Source organism: Molossus molossus, unplaced genomic scaffold (genome assembly GCF_014108415.1).
Source record: "Molossus molossus isolate mMolMol1 unplaced genomic scaffold, mMolMol1.p scaffold_m16_p_22, whole genome shotgun sequence".
In the NCBI taxonomy this organism is placed as follows: domain Eukaryota; kingdom Metazoa; phylum Chordata; class Mammalia; order Chiroptera; family Molossidae; genus Molossus; species Molossus molossus.
In genome coordinates, this window is record NW_023425358.1 from 33,758,251 (window position 1) to 33,771,760 (window position 13,510).

The 13,510-nt window shown below is 46.3% G+C and overlaps 1 long non-coding RNA gene across 1 annotated transcript; it reads left to right on the forward strand.

Moving 5' to 3' along the window:
• The first annotated feature begins 543 nt into the window (after positions 1 to 543).
• Positions 544 to 9,262, forward strand: LOC118640279. Its single transcript, XR_004961348.1, has 3 exons — positions 544 to 847; positions 1,602 to 1,741; positions 9,115 to 9,262. It is a non-coding gene; the product is annotated as an uncharacterized LOC118640279 (long non-coding RNA).
• The last annotated feature ends 4,248 nt before the right edge of the window (positions 9,263 to 13,510 follow it).

Sequence of the window (13,510 nt, forward strand, 5' to 3'; positions counted from 1 at the left end):
CCGTCAGAGACGAAGGACAAACCCCAAGATGGATCTCAAAGGATCGAAAGGATCTCCAAGGCAGCCAAGTTCCAGAATTCCGGAACTCCCCTCACCAGCAGGACTCAGGTTCAGTAAAGACCAAGAGTGAGGCGGGTACAGTTAGCATTCCAGTTGGTGTGAGGGTCACCGCTGACGGAAGCAGCCGGGTTTAATGGGGGCAAACCCCACTGATTTGCTCACCTGCTGGTCCACATGCTTCTTGTAGCCACTTTCTAGACCAGCTGGGTCCCTGATTGGGCCAGCCATGATCACCTGATTCAAAGCGAAGCAACCCATTGGCTGGCCAGGAACCAATTAGAATCTCTCTTCCTCCCTCCCTGTCCCCTCCCCCCCAGGTTCCCAAACTTCCTCAGTTCTTGGTGAACCTCGTGACTCAGTCTTTTTTTTTTTTTTCCCACGGTGGCGTTATGACGAAAGAAATACCGAACGCTTACGTTTATTAAGTTGTTAGGTCCAAGCGACGTCATCCTTAGGGCCTAACAATTTAGCAGACTTCGAAACAGTAACTGGAAAGGCAGACATTTAAATTCAATCCTGAGTAACCACGGCTGCTCTCTAGTGGGATGTGTGTGCCTGTTGGGACTGCACAGGCTCTGAAGCCTTGGAAGCCGATTGGACGACATCTTATTTCCTGTGCCAGGTTGACTTTCAGGTCATTGTGTTTTGTTTTGTTTTTATTCCAGGAACCACGGAAAACCCAGCTTGCAAAGATATGACATCATGGAAAGGAACGGCGTGCAGTTTAATGCTGAAACTACCTGGAGCTAGCAGTTCACCAGGCATCTGAGAGAGGTCAAGTCTCACTGTAAGTGCCTTGAAGATGTGAAGTAATCCATGGTGCCCCTGGGAGTTGGCTGTGGGGCTCCAGGCTGCCTTGGTACACAATTTGAAATTCTCTAAATGTCTAAAGCATAAGCTAAGGGACACAGGTGGTCAAACAGTGGTGGAATCAGGGAAGGGTTGGGTGTTTTCTTGCTGAGGCAAGAAAAAATAATCAGGGAAAACCTATTTGCAGAGAGAAGAGGGAGAATCACAATATAGAGAAGTGAAGACCCTCAGGTGTGGCTCAGTGGTCGAGCATCGACCTATGCACCAAGAGGTTGCCAGTTCGATTCCTGGTCAGGGCACATGACCAGGTTGTGGGCCAAATCCACAGTAGGGGGCCTGCAGGAGGCGGCCAATCAATGTTCGCTCTCATCGATGTTTCTATCTCTCTCCCTCTCCCTTCCTCTTTCTTTCATATCAATAAAGAAAAAAAAATTTTTTAATATATAGACAGAAGCCAAGAGGCCCCAGAGGAAGTAGAACAGAAAGGGCAACCTAATATAGTACTGCCTGTGATTGGTTTCTGTGATCTAGCCCCAGAATCCATGCTTGACATTGAACTCCTGATCTGTTGCCCTAAACCAGCCCCTCCTACAGTCTCTCCTGGACTCAGGGAATGGCAGCAGGCACCTCTATCCTTCTGGTTGCTCAGGCCAAAACTCTAGATCATCCTTGAGTCTCAAATACCATGCCCAATTCGTTAGTAAATTCTGTGACCTCTTGCCTCCAAATAGGACCACTTATCCCCATCTCCGTGCTGCTACTGGTTCAGCCACCGGCACCTTCACCTGGATAAGGCCGTGGCCTTCTCACTGGTGCCCTGCTTCTGCCTGGTCTATTCTCAGCCCAGCAGCCAGAGGGATCGTCTTCAAATGTCAGTCAATTCTGGGCTCTGAACCCTCTGATGGCCCCCATCTCACTCAGCATCAAAGCCAAAGCCATTAACATGGCCATGAGGCCCTATGGCAATTAGCCACATCAGTCTCCTTGCTGGTGCTGAAACATGCCAGGCATAGTCCTGTCTCAGAGCCTTTGCCCTGGCTTTTCCCACTGCTTGGAAGATCGATCCCCAGATATTTCATGTCTCACTGCCTTACTTCCCTCAGTCTCAGTTCAAGTATCACTTGGCCAGTGAGTCCTTTTCTGACCACCTTTATAAAACAGAAATAGCCCCCGCACTCCCAGCACTCCCTGGCCCCTCACCTTTGGGCGGGATCGCGAAGTTGTGGGACCTGACGCCGAATCAATGAACTCATGTACAAAAAAGTATAGCCAAAGGCTTCATTCGATTTTTTTCAACAAATGTGTACTAAGCACTACTGTGTGTCAGACATTGAGCTGGGCACTGAGGGTAGAGTGGCCGCTTCCATTGAAAGCTGGCCTCCTCAAATCACCCATCACCCACAATCAGTGTCTTAGCTCATGTTCCCTAGATAACTATGTCCCTCCCTCTCTACTTGGGAATTATAATTTGGGAGGTGCTTAGAACTGACTGGAAATCCTGAGTTAGATTGCCTGGGTAAGTCTCCATCCTAGATTCCTACAGATCCAGTCACCACCGGGAATCACCCTGCCCTGGGCTGAGTATCCAGCTCCCACTCTGGATGGCAGGTGGCCGGACTGGCCAGGGAAGAGCTCTGCTCCTTCACCCGGAGGCTGCCAGGGCTGTGAGCAAGAACACAGGCCGGGCCATGGGTACGACTTAATTTCTAACGTTTATATTTGAGACACATGGTATTTGGATCTCCATTTGTACTCTTATCCCAGACCGTGCCAATGTTTCAGGCAGGTTCTAGATTCTGGTAGAGGAATGGCAAATTGCCAACGTGACAGCCCCCTCCCAGGCCATGGCAAACCTCAGTAATGGATCACAGCATTCCTTCTCCCCGAAATGTGGCCTCATACAGTGCTCTGGGAAGCCACCACTGACCACCCATCAGCACAGGAAGTGCAAGGGCATTTCCTTTCCCTGCTCTCGCACTTTCTACATGGCAGACTGCCCCACGCCCCACAGCATTCATCAAGACCCTTCTTTCTCGGCTGGGGATTTTTTTTTTTTCTTCTGTTAAAGAGAAACTGCTGATGCTAGATGTTTGTGGAAAACGGATAAACACGCGAATACTATCTTTGGTGCTCCTGAGACCTTCTAATGTTATAAGGAGAAAAGAAAGAAATGAATAAAATAATTCCCCGTTCTGGGAGCACTTATATCAAAAACATTTTTTAAAGCCCACTCTTTCCTCTAATGAGAACAATGCTTTGCATGAGGCCTAACAGAACAGTCTGACTCCCAGTGTTTTTTGGCAGAACAGAAACTCCTGATGGCTCTTTTTGTTTGAAGGTTTGTTTTCTTTCTCTGTGTGGATCTCTGTCTCTTTGGCTGTTTCTTTCTGTTTCTCTCATTGTCCTTTTATATTCTCTGCTCCGTATGTGTTTGTCTGTCTCTCTCAGTCTCTTTGTCCCTCTCTCCGTTGGTGGAATGGCAGCCCATCTCTTTATGTGACTATCTCTTCAAGTATTTCTGTGTGTCTGTGGTTGATTCCACCTCTGTATGTGGGTCTCTCGCTCTCGATCTTTGTCGGCTTCTCTCTCTTCCTCTGTATGTTTGTGTCTGACTTTCTCTATATAAGTCTGTCTCATCTGTCTTTCTCTTCCATGTTTGTGTCTGTCTCTGAATCTCTCACTCTGTGTGTTTCTCTGTCTCTCTCCATCTCCCTGCTTGGGTCTCCTCTCCCTCCATTTCTCTCTCTCTTCCCTCCCCACCCCACTTTCTCTTTGTCTTTCGGTCTCTCCCCATCCTCACCCTTCCCCCTTTAATCCACCATTTCTCTTTTTTCCTCCCCCTTTTCCTCCTCTACAGGCCTGAGGTTGGGTCCAGACAGCATGACAGTGAATATAAAGTGAAAAGTCACCCAGAGGTTTCCAGGCCGCCAGATGTGCAATATATTTAGACAGAACAGCTGGATAATTTAACAACTTCCTTGTTTTCCCCGGAACGTCAGCCGCCGGGGCGTCTCAGACAGTGTCTTTGTGAGGACACACATGTGTATGCTACTCGTGTGTTCACTCATAAGACCCTGTACACAAGTCACTGTTTTCCCCAAACCCCCACGTGTATCATTAACGTAATCGGATTCAGATTTCTTTCCCTGCAATTTCCCTCATTTTCCTCCTCCTTTGTAGACTGACTTAGAAACCCGGTGCTGTTTGTGGATCTCAAAGCCCTTCCACCTGCATCCTGAGATCTTTATCATGATCTCATGAGTGAGCTGTTTGGAAAGATAAAATAAAATGAGGAAGGAGTGCCCGAAGGAAACCCTAGAGAAAACTGGAAAGAAACCCCTCAAATATAGGGCATTGTGTTCTTCTTGACCCCATTTTTCAGATGAAAAAAACTGATAGACAAACTCTAGCACCCAAAAGCTCAACAGAACTAGTACTTTAATCCAGAACTCCTAGCTCCCAACATGCAACTCAACTCCCAGCATCACAGAGACCGTCACAGGCCATAGACTCCAAGCCTCCTGTCACAGTTGAGTGTGACTTTTTGAGGTGTAGTCCTGTGGGCGGAGTATATTTTAAGTGCAGATGAGAGAAAAGTAAATATTTGTGACCAAGAGGACAGACACAGTAGATTGTATTACTGTTTTCCATTTTTTACTCCTTCCTCCTTTTCCTATAAAAGGTTTATATATTGTTATCTCCATTAACTTGGCTAAATGACAGGCTTTGGCTAAGAGGAAGTGCGTGGGACACACATCACATCCAAGTGAGGACTTTAAGAGGCATTGCTGGAATTTTCACCTGTCTCCTTGTACTTCCCCTTGGCCACAAGAATAGGCATGGCCCACAGGGCTCAGAATGTGAAGACACGTGGAGCAGAGCCCTGTGGAACCACATCTGTAGCCACTGACATTAACAAGAGCAAGAAATGCATGTTTGTTGTTACAAACCACTGAGATCTTAGGGTTGTTTGTTATGCAGCAAAGCTGACTTGCATGTCTATCCCCAGCTGCTGGGAAGGGCTTGAAGGCAGGTAGACCTTGGTTCAAATCCCAGCTCTGCTAATGCTGAATGACCTTGAGCAAGTCACTTTACCTCTTGGAGTTCAATGGGGATAATAACAGTGCTAAGGTAAAGATTAGGTGAGATAATGTAGATAAGGGGCTTGGAATTGAGAAAGGGCTCTGCTAAGAAGAAAGAAAAAAGTCTGCAGCAAGGTCTTTTTTTTTTAGGTGGAAGGGCCAGTTCAGCTGACATATCAGACCCCAAGCCTAATCCTGGGCCTCAAATTGGGACCGGAACTTCTCTGAGTCAGGTTATGGCGCAGTACTGCTAAATAACCTGGTGAAGATAGATACAAAGTTTAGGTTGACAAGAACCCCACAACAGCCTCCAGTTTAAACTCTATCAGCTTTCTTCCCCACAGTCCTCTCCCCAGCCTCGGGCCTCTGAAAGAAACCCTCCCCCACGAAAAAACCACAAAAACAGAAAACCCACAGCTTCAGGTGCTGTAGCTTGAACTCTAAAAAGTCACAACAAATGGCAAATTTGTTTGTGCTGATCTTATCAATAGGTGCCCTTCCTGTTAAACTGTTTGGAAAGAGAAGTTAGTCTACTCTTCAAAGTTTGCCTGCCCTTGGCTGGACTGGATGACCTTGAACTTTCAGGCAACATTTTATGGTGTGGAAGTAGCCCATCTAAGAAGTCTGTGCACACACAGTTTCACAGCCATGCACATACACATGTGTGCATATACAACAACATATACACCTGCACGCAAAGATTGATTTATCTAGTTCTCTGTTTAGGTGACTTCCAGGTTCTTTCTAAGTTGCTAGTTTTGTCTGCGCCTAAAAGCAAAGTTGATATGTATTGGCAGTCTCTGTAGAGTCTAAGACTCCAGGCTCTGCTTAGTTTGAGTTACCCAAAGAGACTCACAAAGATTCTATTGCAAAGTATTTATTTGAGAGGCAATTCCAGGAAATATCAAGAAGAGAGTAGGGAAGTGAGAAAGAGAAGGGAAGGAAGTTAATGAAGAAATGCATTTTGTCAAGCAAATTACCGCCGTGGGCATCTGGAGCTCAGTTCTGCAGGGGAGCACTGGGAACCATTTAGAACATGCCTCAGAATTACCCCGTCTGAGGGACGAGGGAGCTAGGGTATTTGTCTTCCAACTCCCAACAGTCATTGGTCGGGGGATGCTCCCAGGGACATCAACTCCCTGGCACTTCTGATTTGCCCCACACTTGCCCAGCAAACCCTGGTGAACAGAGTCAAGTCCTACTGGTCCAAGTTAGCAGGTCCAAGACTAGAGGGAGGTGAGGTGTTTTGGTTGCAAAATTTAAGGAGGTGCTCACTCTCAGGGCTATGGAAGTGCAGGGTGGGAGGTTTGAACCATCAGAAGGGCTTTCACAGAAAGGATACGGGGGAGGCACTGGCAGCCTCTGCTTCGGGCTCTGCAGCCAGGCTGCCTGGGTTTGAATCCCAGCTCAGTTGCTCAAGGGCGACTAACTTAACTTCCCTATGACTCTGCTTCCACATCTGTAAACTGGGATAATTATAGTACTTACCTCATTGCACCTTTGTGACGATTGCACAGGATGATTCACAAAAAATGCTTAGAACAGACTTGGACAAAAATAAGCCTCCCATGAGCATTAGCTCTGATGACATTGCAATGAATTCACAGTGCACATATCCTGATGTCATTTTTCTAGAATCAAAGGAGCAAGATCACCTAACCGTTAAGAAAAATCAGGCGGATGAGGGTTCAAGTCACATGATCTACCACTTACTGTGTGATCATGGGCCAGTCACTTAACCTCTCTGGGCCTCAGATCCCTGATGTTTAAAATCATTATTAAATAATAAATGCTTTACCACAATTGGTGGGAAGCACTTCTTCCAGAAACCACCAGTGTGGCCCAGATCCTCAGCAGAGGAGCCAGAGGGCTAAGTGTTTCAGGCCACACAAACCCGGGATCCACGGGCTTTCTGCTAAGCTGAGGCAGCGGCCCCTTACTGCAATCGGTATTTCCCAGGAGAAAAGGCCAAGAGGGTGTCTGGGGACCTCCAGTTTCTCTGCCTAGTCCTTCTGCTATGGGCAGTGTTCAATGGTTTGCCAATGTGCTGGTGAGGAAACACTGACACCAAAAAAATTGCCAGAACTATGTAGGGGGAGGGACGAGGTGATATCACATCGCATATTTATTATTATTTCTGTCTTATGTGTTTCACTTTTTCTTTTTTGAAACTGTCTCAGATTGTATATATATATATATTTTTTTAAAATATATTTTTAGCCCTGGCTGATTTAGTTCAGTGGTTAGAGTGTCACCCTGCGGAACAAAGAGTCCCAGGTTGGTTCGATTCTAGCCAAGGGCATGTAGCTCAGTTGCAGTTTGTCCCCAGCCCCGGTTGAGGTCATGTGGGTGGCAACCAATTGATGTGTCTCTCTCACATCGGTCTCTCTCTCTCTCTCTCTCTCTCTCTCTCTCTCTCTCTCTTCCTCTCTCCTTCCCTCCTGCTCTATCTGAAGATAAATGCAAAAATATCCTTGGGTGAGGATTAAAAAATATTTTTCAATTGATTTTAGAGATAGAGGAAGGGAGAGGGAGAAAGAGAGAGAGAAACATCAATGAGGGAGAACATCAATTGGCCGCCTCCTGCATGCCACCCACTGAGGATCAGGCCCACAACCCGGGCAAGAGCCCTGACCGGGAATTGAACCTGCGACCTTTTGGTGCATGGGTTGATGCTCAACCAGTGAGCCACACCAGTGGGGTTGTATATTTATTTCTTAATAAACCATCTCAGGCATTAAAAAATTAGAGTCCCCAGAATGAACAACCCAAATGCCTCCCAACAGATGAATGGATAAACACATTCTTATCTCTCCATACTATGGATACTACTAGAAATAAAAAGGAATAGACACACCACATGTATGAATCTTAAAAACATTATGCTGAGTGAAAGAACCCAGGTACAAAAAGAGCCCACTCTCTATGATCTCATTTATTGAAAACTCTAGAAAAAATAAACCTAATCTGTAACGGTAGAAAGCAAATCAGTGGTTGCCCGGGACTGGGCTTGGGGGGGGGGGGGGGTTAGTTTTATGTGAACTTCATCTCCACTTTAAAAAGGGAGGAGGGCTTGTGCCTCCCTGAATTAAGGAGGATGAAATTCATCAAGGGCACAAATACAAAGCTCCCAGCACTGTGTTTTGCTGGGAGGCACCATTACCATCTTGGTCCTTGTGGGGGGAGGCAGGGCTTACTGAGAGTGTTTTACCTACTGCATCAAGCTAGTGACTTGCCTGAAGCCAAACGCTGAATCGCTTGTGGACTCTGCACCACAACTTGGCTTTTCCAATCTGTGAGTCCAGACTAAGTTCTCTCCATGCTACTTCTACTTGGTAACTAGAATGGTACATCACTATTTATAAAATATTTTTCTCCACATGGTTTTCTAACACCCATGCCTTCAGAGGCTCAGCCAGGCAAGGTGGTTAGAGTAGTCAGACAAAGCTGGGTTCAAATCCAGGCTCCATCATTTCCGATCTGTGTGTCTTTGGGCAAGTCACCCAACCTTTCTGAACCTTGGTTTTACCATCTATAAAATGAGAAAAATGACTTACCCTATGTATTAAGTAAGAATGAAGTCGGAAAGTATATCTAAAGCAAGAGTTACGTCAATGACTGGCACATAGTAAATTCCGATTAAATGACGGCTATTAATATTTGCAGTCAAAGAAGCTACTCTGGTAAAGCACTTAACACATAGGGTTAGGAGTGACAGGAAAATAAATGTCAAAGCCACTTTACCACAGGCCCCACATGCTCCTAAGGAGTGGTTCTCAACCAGGAGTGGTGAGGATGATTTTGACACCCCAGGGTACATTTGGTAGTGCCTGGAGACATTTTGTGAATGTCATGATTGGGAAGAGGGGGTATGCTTCTGGCATGTAGTGGGTGGAGGTCAGGGAAGGTGCTACCATGCATAGGATGGTCCCCACAACAGAGAATAATCTGGCCCCAAATGCCACTAGCGCTCAGGCTGAGAGACCCTGCTCTAAAGTGAGCCTCCATTTGTCATTTATCAGATTCCAAATGACAGTGCAATCCACCCTCCGGATGCCAGGGCAGCTGGCTGCTTTCCTGACCATGGAGTGAATCATTTTGTGAACTAAGGAACATTTAGCAAGGCGGTAATCATCCTAATTTCTCTGTTGGGTAAATCCAGGTGGAAGTATATGTGAAGCCTTCTCAAAGAGAGACACATCCAACATCAACATGGACTCTATGAGGGCCAAGGATGGTTCAAGAGATTTGGAAAGACCCATCTAAACCCCACTCCACAAAGAAGGCTTCTGGGAGCATTCCAAAGAATCTGCTCTCCATGATCATGCATGAAAAGCCGTGAGCACGGAGACTGGGCCACAGTAAGCACTCAATAAATGCTAGCTATTCTCATCATCTTTTTTTTTTTTTTTTTTTAATCCTCATCCGAGGACATTTTTCCATTTTTTGTACAGACAGAGTGGGAGGGAGAGAGGAAGAGAGAGAGAGGGAAACATCGATGTGAAAGGGACACATCGAGTGGCTGCCACCCGCACGACCAACCAGGGCCGGGGACAAACTGCAACCGAGGTACATGCCCTTAGCGGGAACCGAACCCGGGTCTCTCCGGACCGCAGGCGGACGCTCTAACCGCTGAGCCAAACCGGCCAGGGCTATTCTCATCATCTTCATCATTGTCCTCATTATTACTATTATCTCCCCAAGTACATTGGAAAGTATATTCTCACAACAACCTTTTGAGATGGGTGATATCGTCCCCATTTTGCAGATGAGGAAACTGAGGCTCTGAACATAGATGCTATATTCATCACCCCCCCACCCTGATCTCACAGTTTCTACTCCCGTCCACCTATAGTCCAAAGGGCTCTTTTAAAAATGAAATCAGCCCTGGCCGGTTTGGCTCAGCGGTTAGAGCATCGGCCTGCGGTCCGGAGAGACCCGGGTTCGGTTCCCGCTAAGGGCATGTACCTTGGTTGCAGTTTGTCCCCGGCCCTGGTTGGTCGTGCGGGTGGCAGCCACTCGATGTGTCCCTTTCACGTCGATGTTTCTCTCTCTCTCTTCCTCTCTCTCCCTCCTACTCTATCTGTGCAAAAAATGGAAAAATGTCCTCGGGTGAGGATAAAAAAAAAAAAAAAAAAAATGAAATCAGATCTTATTTAGGAGAAGAGGCTCTTTGGGTAATGATGTTATATATTTTATGACCTAACATTTCTTTATGATTTAGGTCTTTTGAAATATTAAGAGAAAGGCCATGGTTATGTAAGATGGTAACATTAAGGGGCAACTGAGTGAAAGGTATGTGGAAACTCTTCGTACTATCTTTGCAACTTCTCAGTAAATCTAAAATTATTTCAAAATAAAAAGCTTATTTAAAAATGAATCAGACCATGTTATTCCTCTGCCTGAATCCCTCTAGTGGTTTCCCAGTGGGCTTAGAATAAAATCTGAATGTCTTCCTGTAATCTGACCCTGAGTAATCTGGCCTTTGCCCACCTCGACTTCCTCTCCTAACACTCTCCCCCTTGCACTGCACTCCAGCCACTGTAGCCTTTTTTTCATTCCTCCAACATAAGATTGTTCCTGCCTCAGGGCCTTTGCACTTGCTGTTTCCTTGTTAGGACTACTCTCCTCTGTGTAGTTCTTTCCATGACTTTCTTTCTCATTTTTCCAAACTTGAGTCAAATGTCAAATCCTCCGGGGGGGGGGAAGGGGGGGCTGGGAGGTGGGAGGGGGGTTGGAGTTTCTAAATAAAATATAAATAAATAAATAAAAAGTCAAATCCTCACAGTCCCTCTCCTATGTGGTCCTATGACCCCTTCTAATTCAATCACAAAACTCAGGACTCTCCGGAATTATCTTCATTAATTGTTTCTCTTGTCCTATCTGTTTCCTCCACTAGACTGGGAGCTCAATGAGGACTACACTATGCTAATTTGCTCACTACTGTGTCCCCAGCTTCTCACACAGGGTAAGGCCTCAATAAACATTTGCCAAATGGCTTTCACCTATATTTCCCCCCATGATTCCCTACTTTGTACAAAACCTCCAAAACATTCAGGCAGGTTCAGATTCTCTGGCAAACCTTATTCACAACACTTTTCTGAATCATTTAACAATAATCCTAATGCCTACTAAATAGGGGGAGAGTGAAGAGTTCACCCCCAACTTTCTAGAACAAAGTTCCAAATTGTTGGCCTAGGGCCAAATGTAACCCACAGATATGCTTTGTCAGCCTCACACAGTGTTTTAGAATTTGAGCTCATGACCAACTTTTCAAAATGGAAACATTTTACATAAAAATCCATATGCCCAGGTTCTCCTGAAAACACAGAGGATCTGGCTACCCTGAGCCCCAGTTTCTCACATGGCCACAGCGGACCAGAGCTGGGAAGTAGCCACTCCCCAGATAGGGTGTGTGCTCTCCAGTTCACCCAGACCCCATCCACCGGGCTTACTTCTTTGGTTTTATTAGTCTGGACCCTTTAGGCACCGGGATCCCCCTCAAACTTACAGTATCCTTAGAAATACTATTGGTTTTCAAGTATTTTAGCTTCAGCCCCCTCTTCAAATCTTCAGATCTTACATGGAAGCTCAATGTCTAAAACAAGTAACAGTAATAATAGTTCATTTTGATCGAGTGCTTACTTTGTGCCATAGTTATGCTTTCATTGACTGCAGGGGTTGGGACCAGAACCCCATCAGATCCCCATCATCTTTAGCAAGCCTCTAAAAAATAAATAAATAAATAAATAAATTGTGGATTTAAGGAAGACCATTGGAAAAGTATATTTTAATCCACTATTTTTATTTTACAAATAGGCGAACTACAGAGGGGAAGGGACACTGTACTTATTAGACAGTTGCCTTCCTGTCAAATGCTTGTCTGCTGGTCCTTAAGGAGAACACTCATGTTGATAATGGCAGAGAAAGGCCAACAGAGGATCAGTTTGTTCCTCCCAGAGCTCTCGGCTCTGTTCTGGGAGCCGCTCAGGCCTACTGTCTTAAGCTCATGCCACTCTCAGGCTCAGAGCCAGCTACTTCTCTTAGACATGTGCCAACAAAACTGGACTCTGGAGGGGAGTAGCCCAGCAGAGAATGGTGTGTGGACAGAACCCCTCCCCATGTCCCAGTCCAGTCTGAAGTCCTTCTCCAGCCCTGATGATGTCAGCAGATGGTAACACACTTGCTATTTTGTATATCTAAAGTTATGGCACTCTTATTGTGGGTACAGACAGGTTTCGAACATTCCACTGGGTTCCACATTTGCTATGTGCCTAGTGAGTGCCAGGGTTGTGCTAAGTGCTGGGGATTCACAGCAGAGATGTATTGAATATAAAAGGGCTTTGATTTCTAGCTGTCCGGAGTTCCAGCCCTGGCTTTGTAACTTACTTCTGTGTGACCTTCAGCAAACAACCTTGCCTCTCTGGTTCTCACTTTATTCATCTGTAAAACGAATGTGATGGGAATAGTACATAATTCCTAGGATTGTTTTGGGAATTCAGTGAGATAATTTTTGGCACACAATAAGAAAATAAGTGCAGTGTTTGTTTTTTTCCTCCACTGCATTTATCAGACACTGTTTTTATTTGCATCTTTGTTTATTGTCTGTCCGACTTACTAGATGACTCTCCATGAGAGAAGGGCCTTGTCTGTCTTGCTCACCCCTGTTTCCCTGCCTGGAACAATGTCTGGCACAGAGTAGGTGCTCTGTAAACATTTGTCTGCTGAATGAATCACTGTCTTTCATATTCCTGCTCTAATTGCCATCGCCATGATGCGCCCTGCCCTGGAGGAGGCCAAAATCTGGACTCCTCGGGGAGTAGCCACCATGACCTGGACATCCAGCTGTTCACAACAGCCCTGGGTGTCGGCCCTGAGTGTCACCAACTGGGCTGACAAATGACACTTGTGTGTCTTCTGGTGAACAGAGCTACAGCTCTAGAGAGTGAGCTGGTGACTGGAGAAAGTAGAATGAGCAGCTGGGCAGAGCAGGGGAAGCCCCGAGCCTCAGTGCCCTGGCGACAGGAGCAAGGAGTCCACAGGTCCACATGTAAGGAGTCCATGCCCGGTGCCGCTTGAGCCCCTAGAGGACACCGCTTCTGATTACGGATGCCTGGGTGGTGCAACCGCATCGATGGCATTTGGGGATTGGAATTCGTGCACCCTGCGTGCCTTGAAAAACAAAATTAATTTCTCAGGGTACTGAGAGTGCTTTACAAATTGGAAAGCACTGCAGAAAAAAACAGATAAATGAAAAGGTCAGGATCCGAGAGAGCAAATGTGCTTGTTTGCCGTGTGGGTTGCACTTCCAATCCCAGCTAAAGGCAACGCGCCGCTTGGAGGTGGCAAATTTTGGAGGCCTCCCGGAGAGAGATAAACTCGGTGTCCGAAGGCAATGGGCCAGTGTCTGCAGAACCCAGGACCCGCCCGCAATATCAGCCTCTGAGAACTCGCTCTTGTTTTCTGGCCTTCAGCTCCGACGCGCGAAATCTGCACATTCTCCCTTCAACCCTGGTTCACCTTCGTGCGGGCTAGAATCGGGGTAACCGTTCCGATTA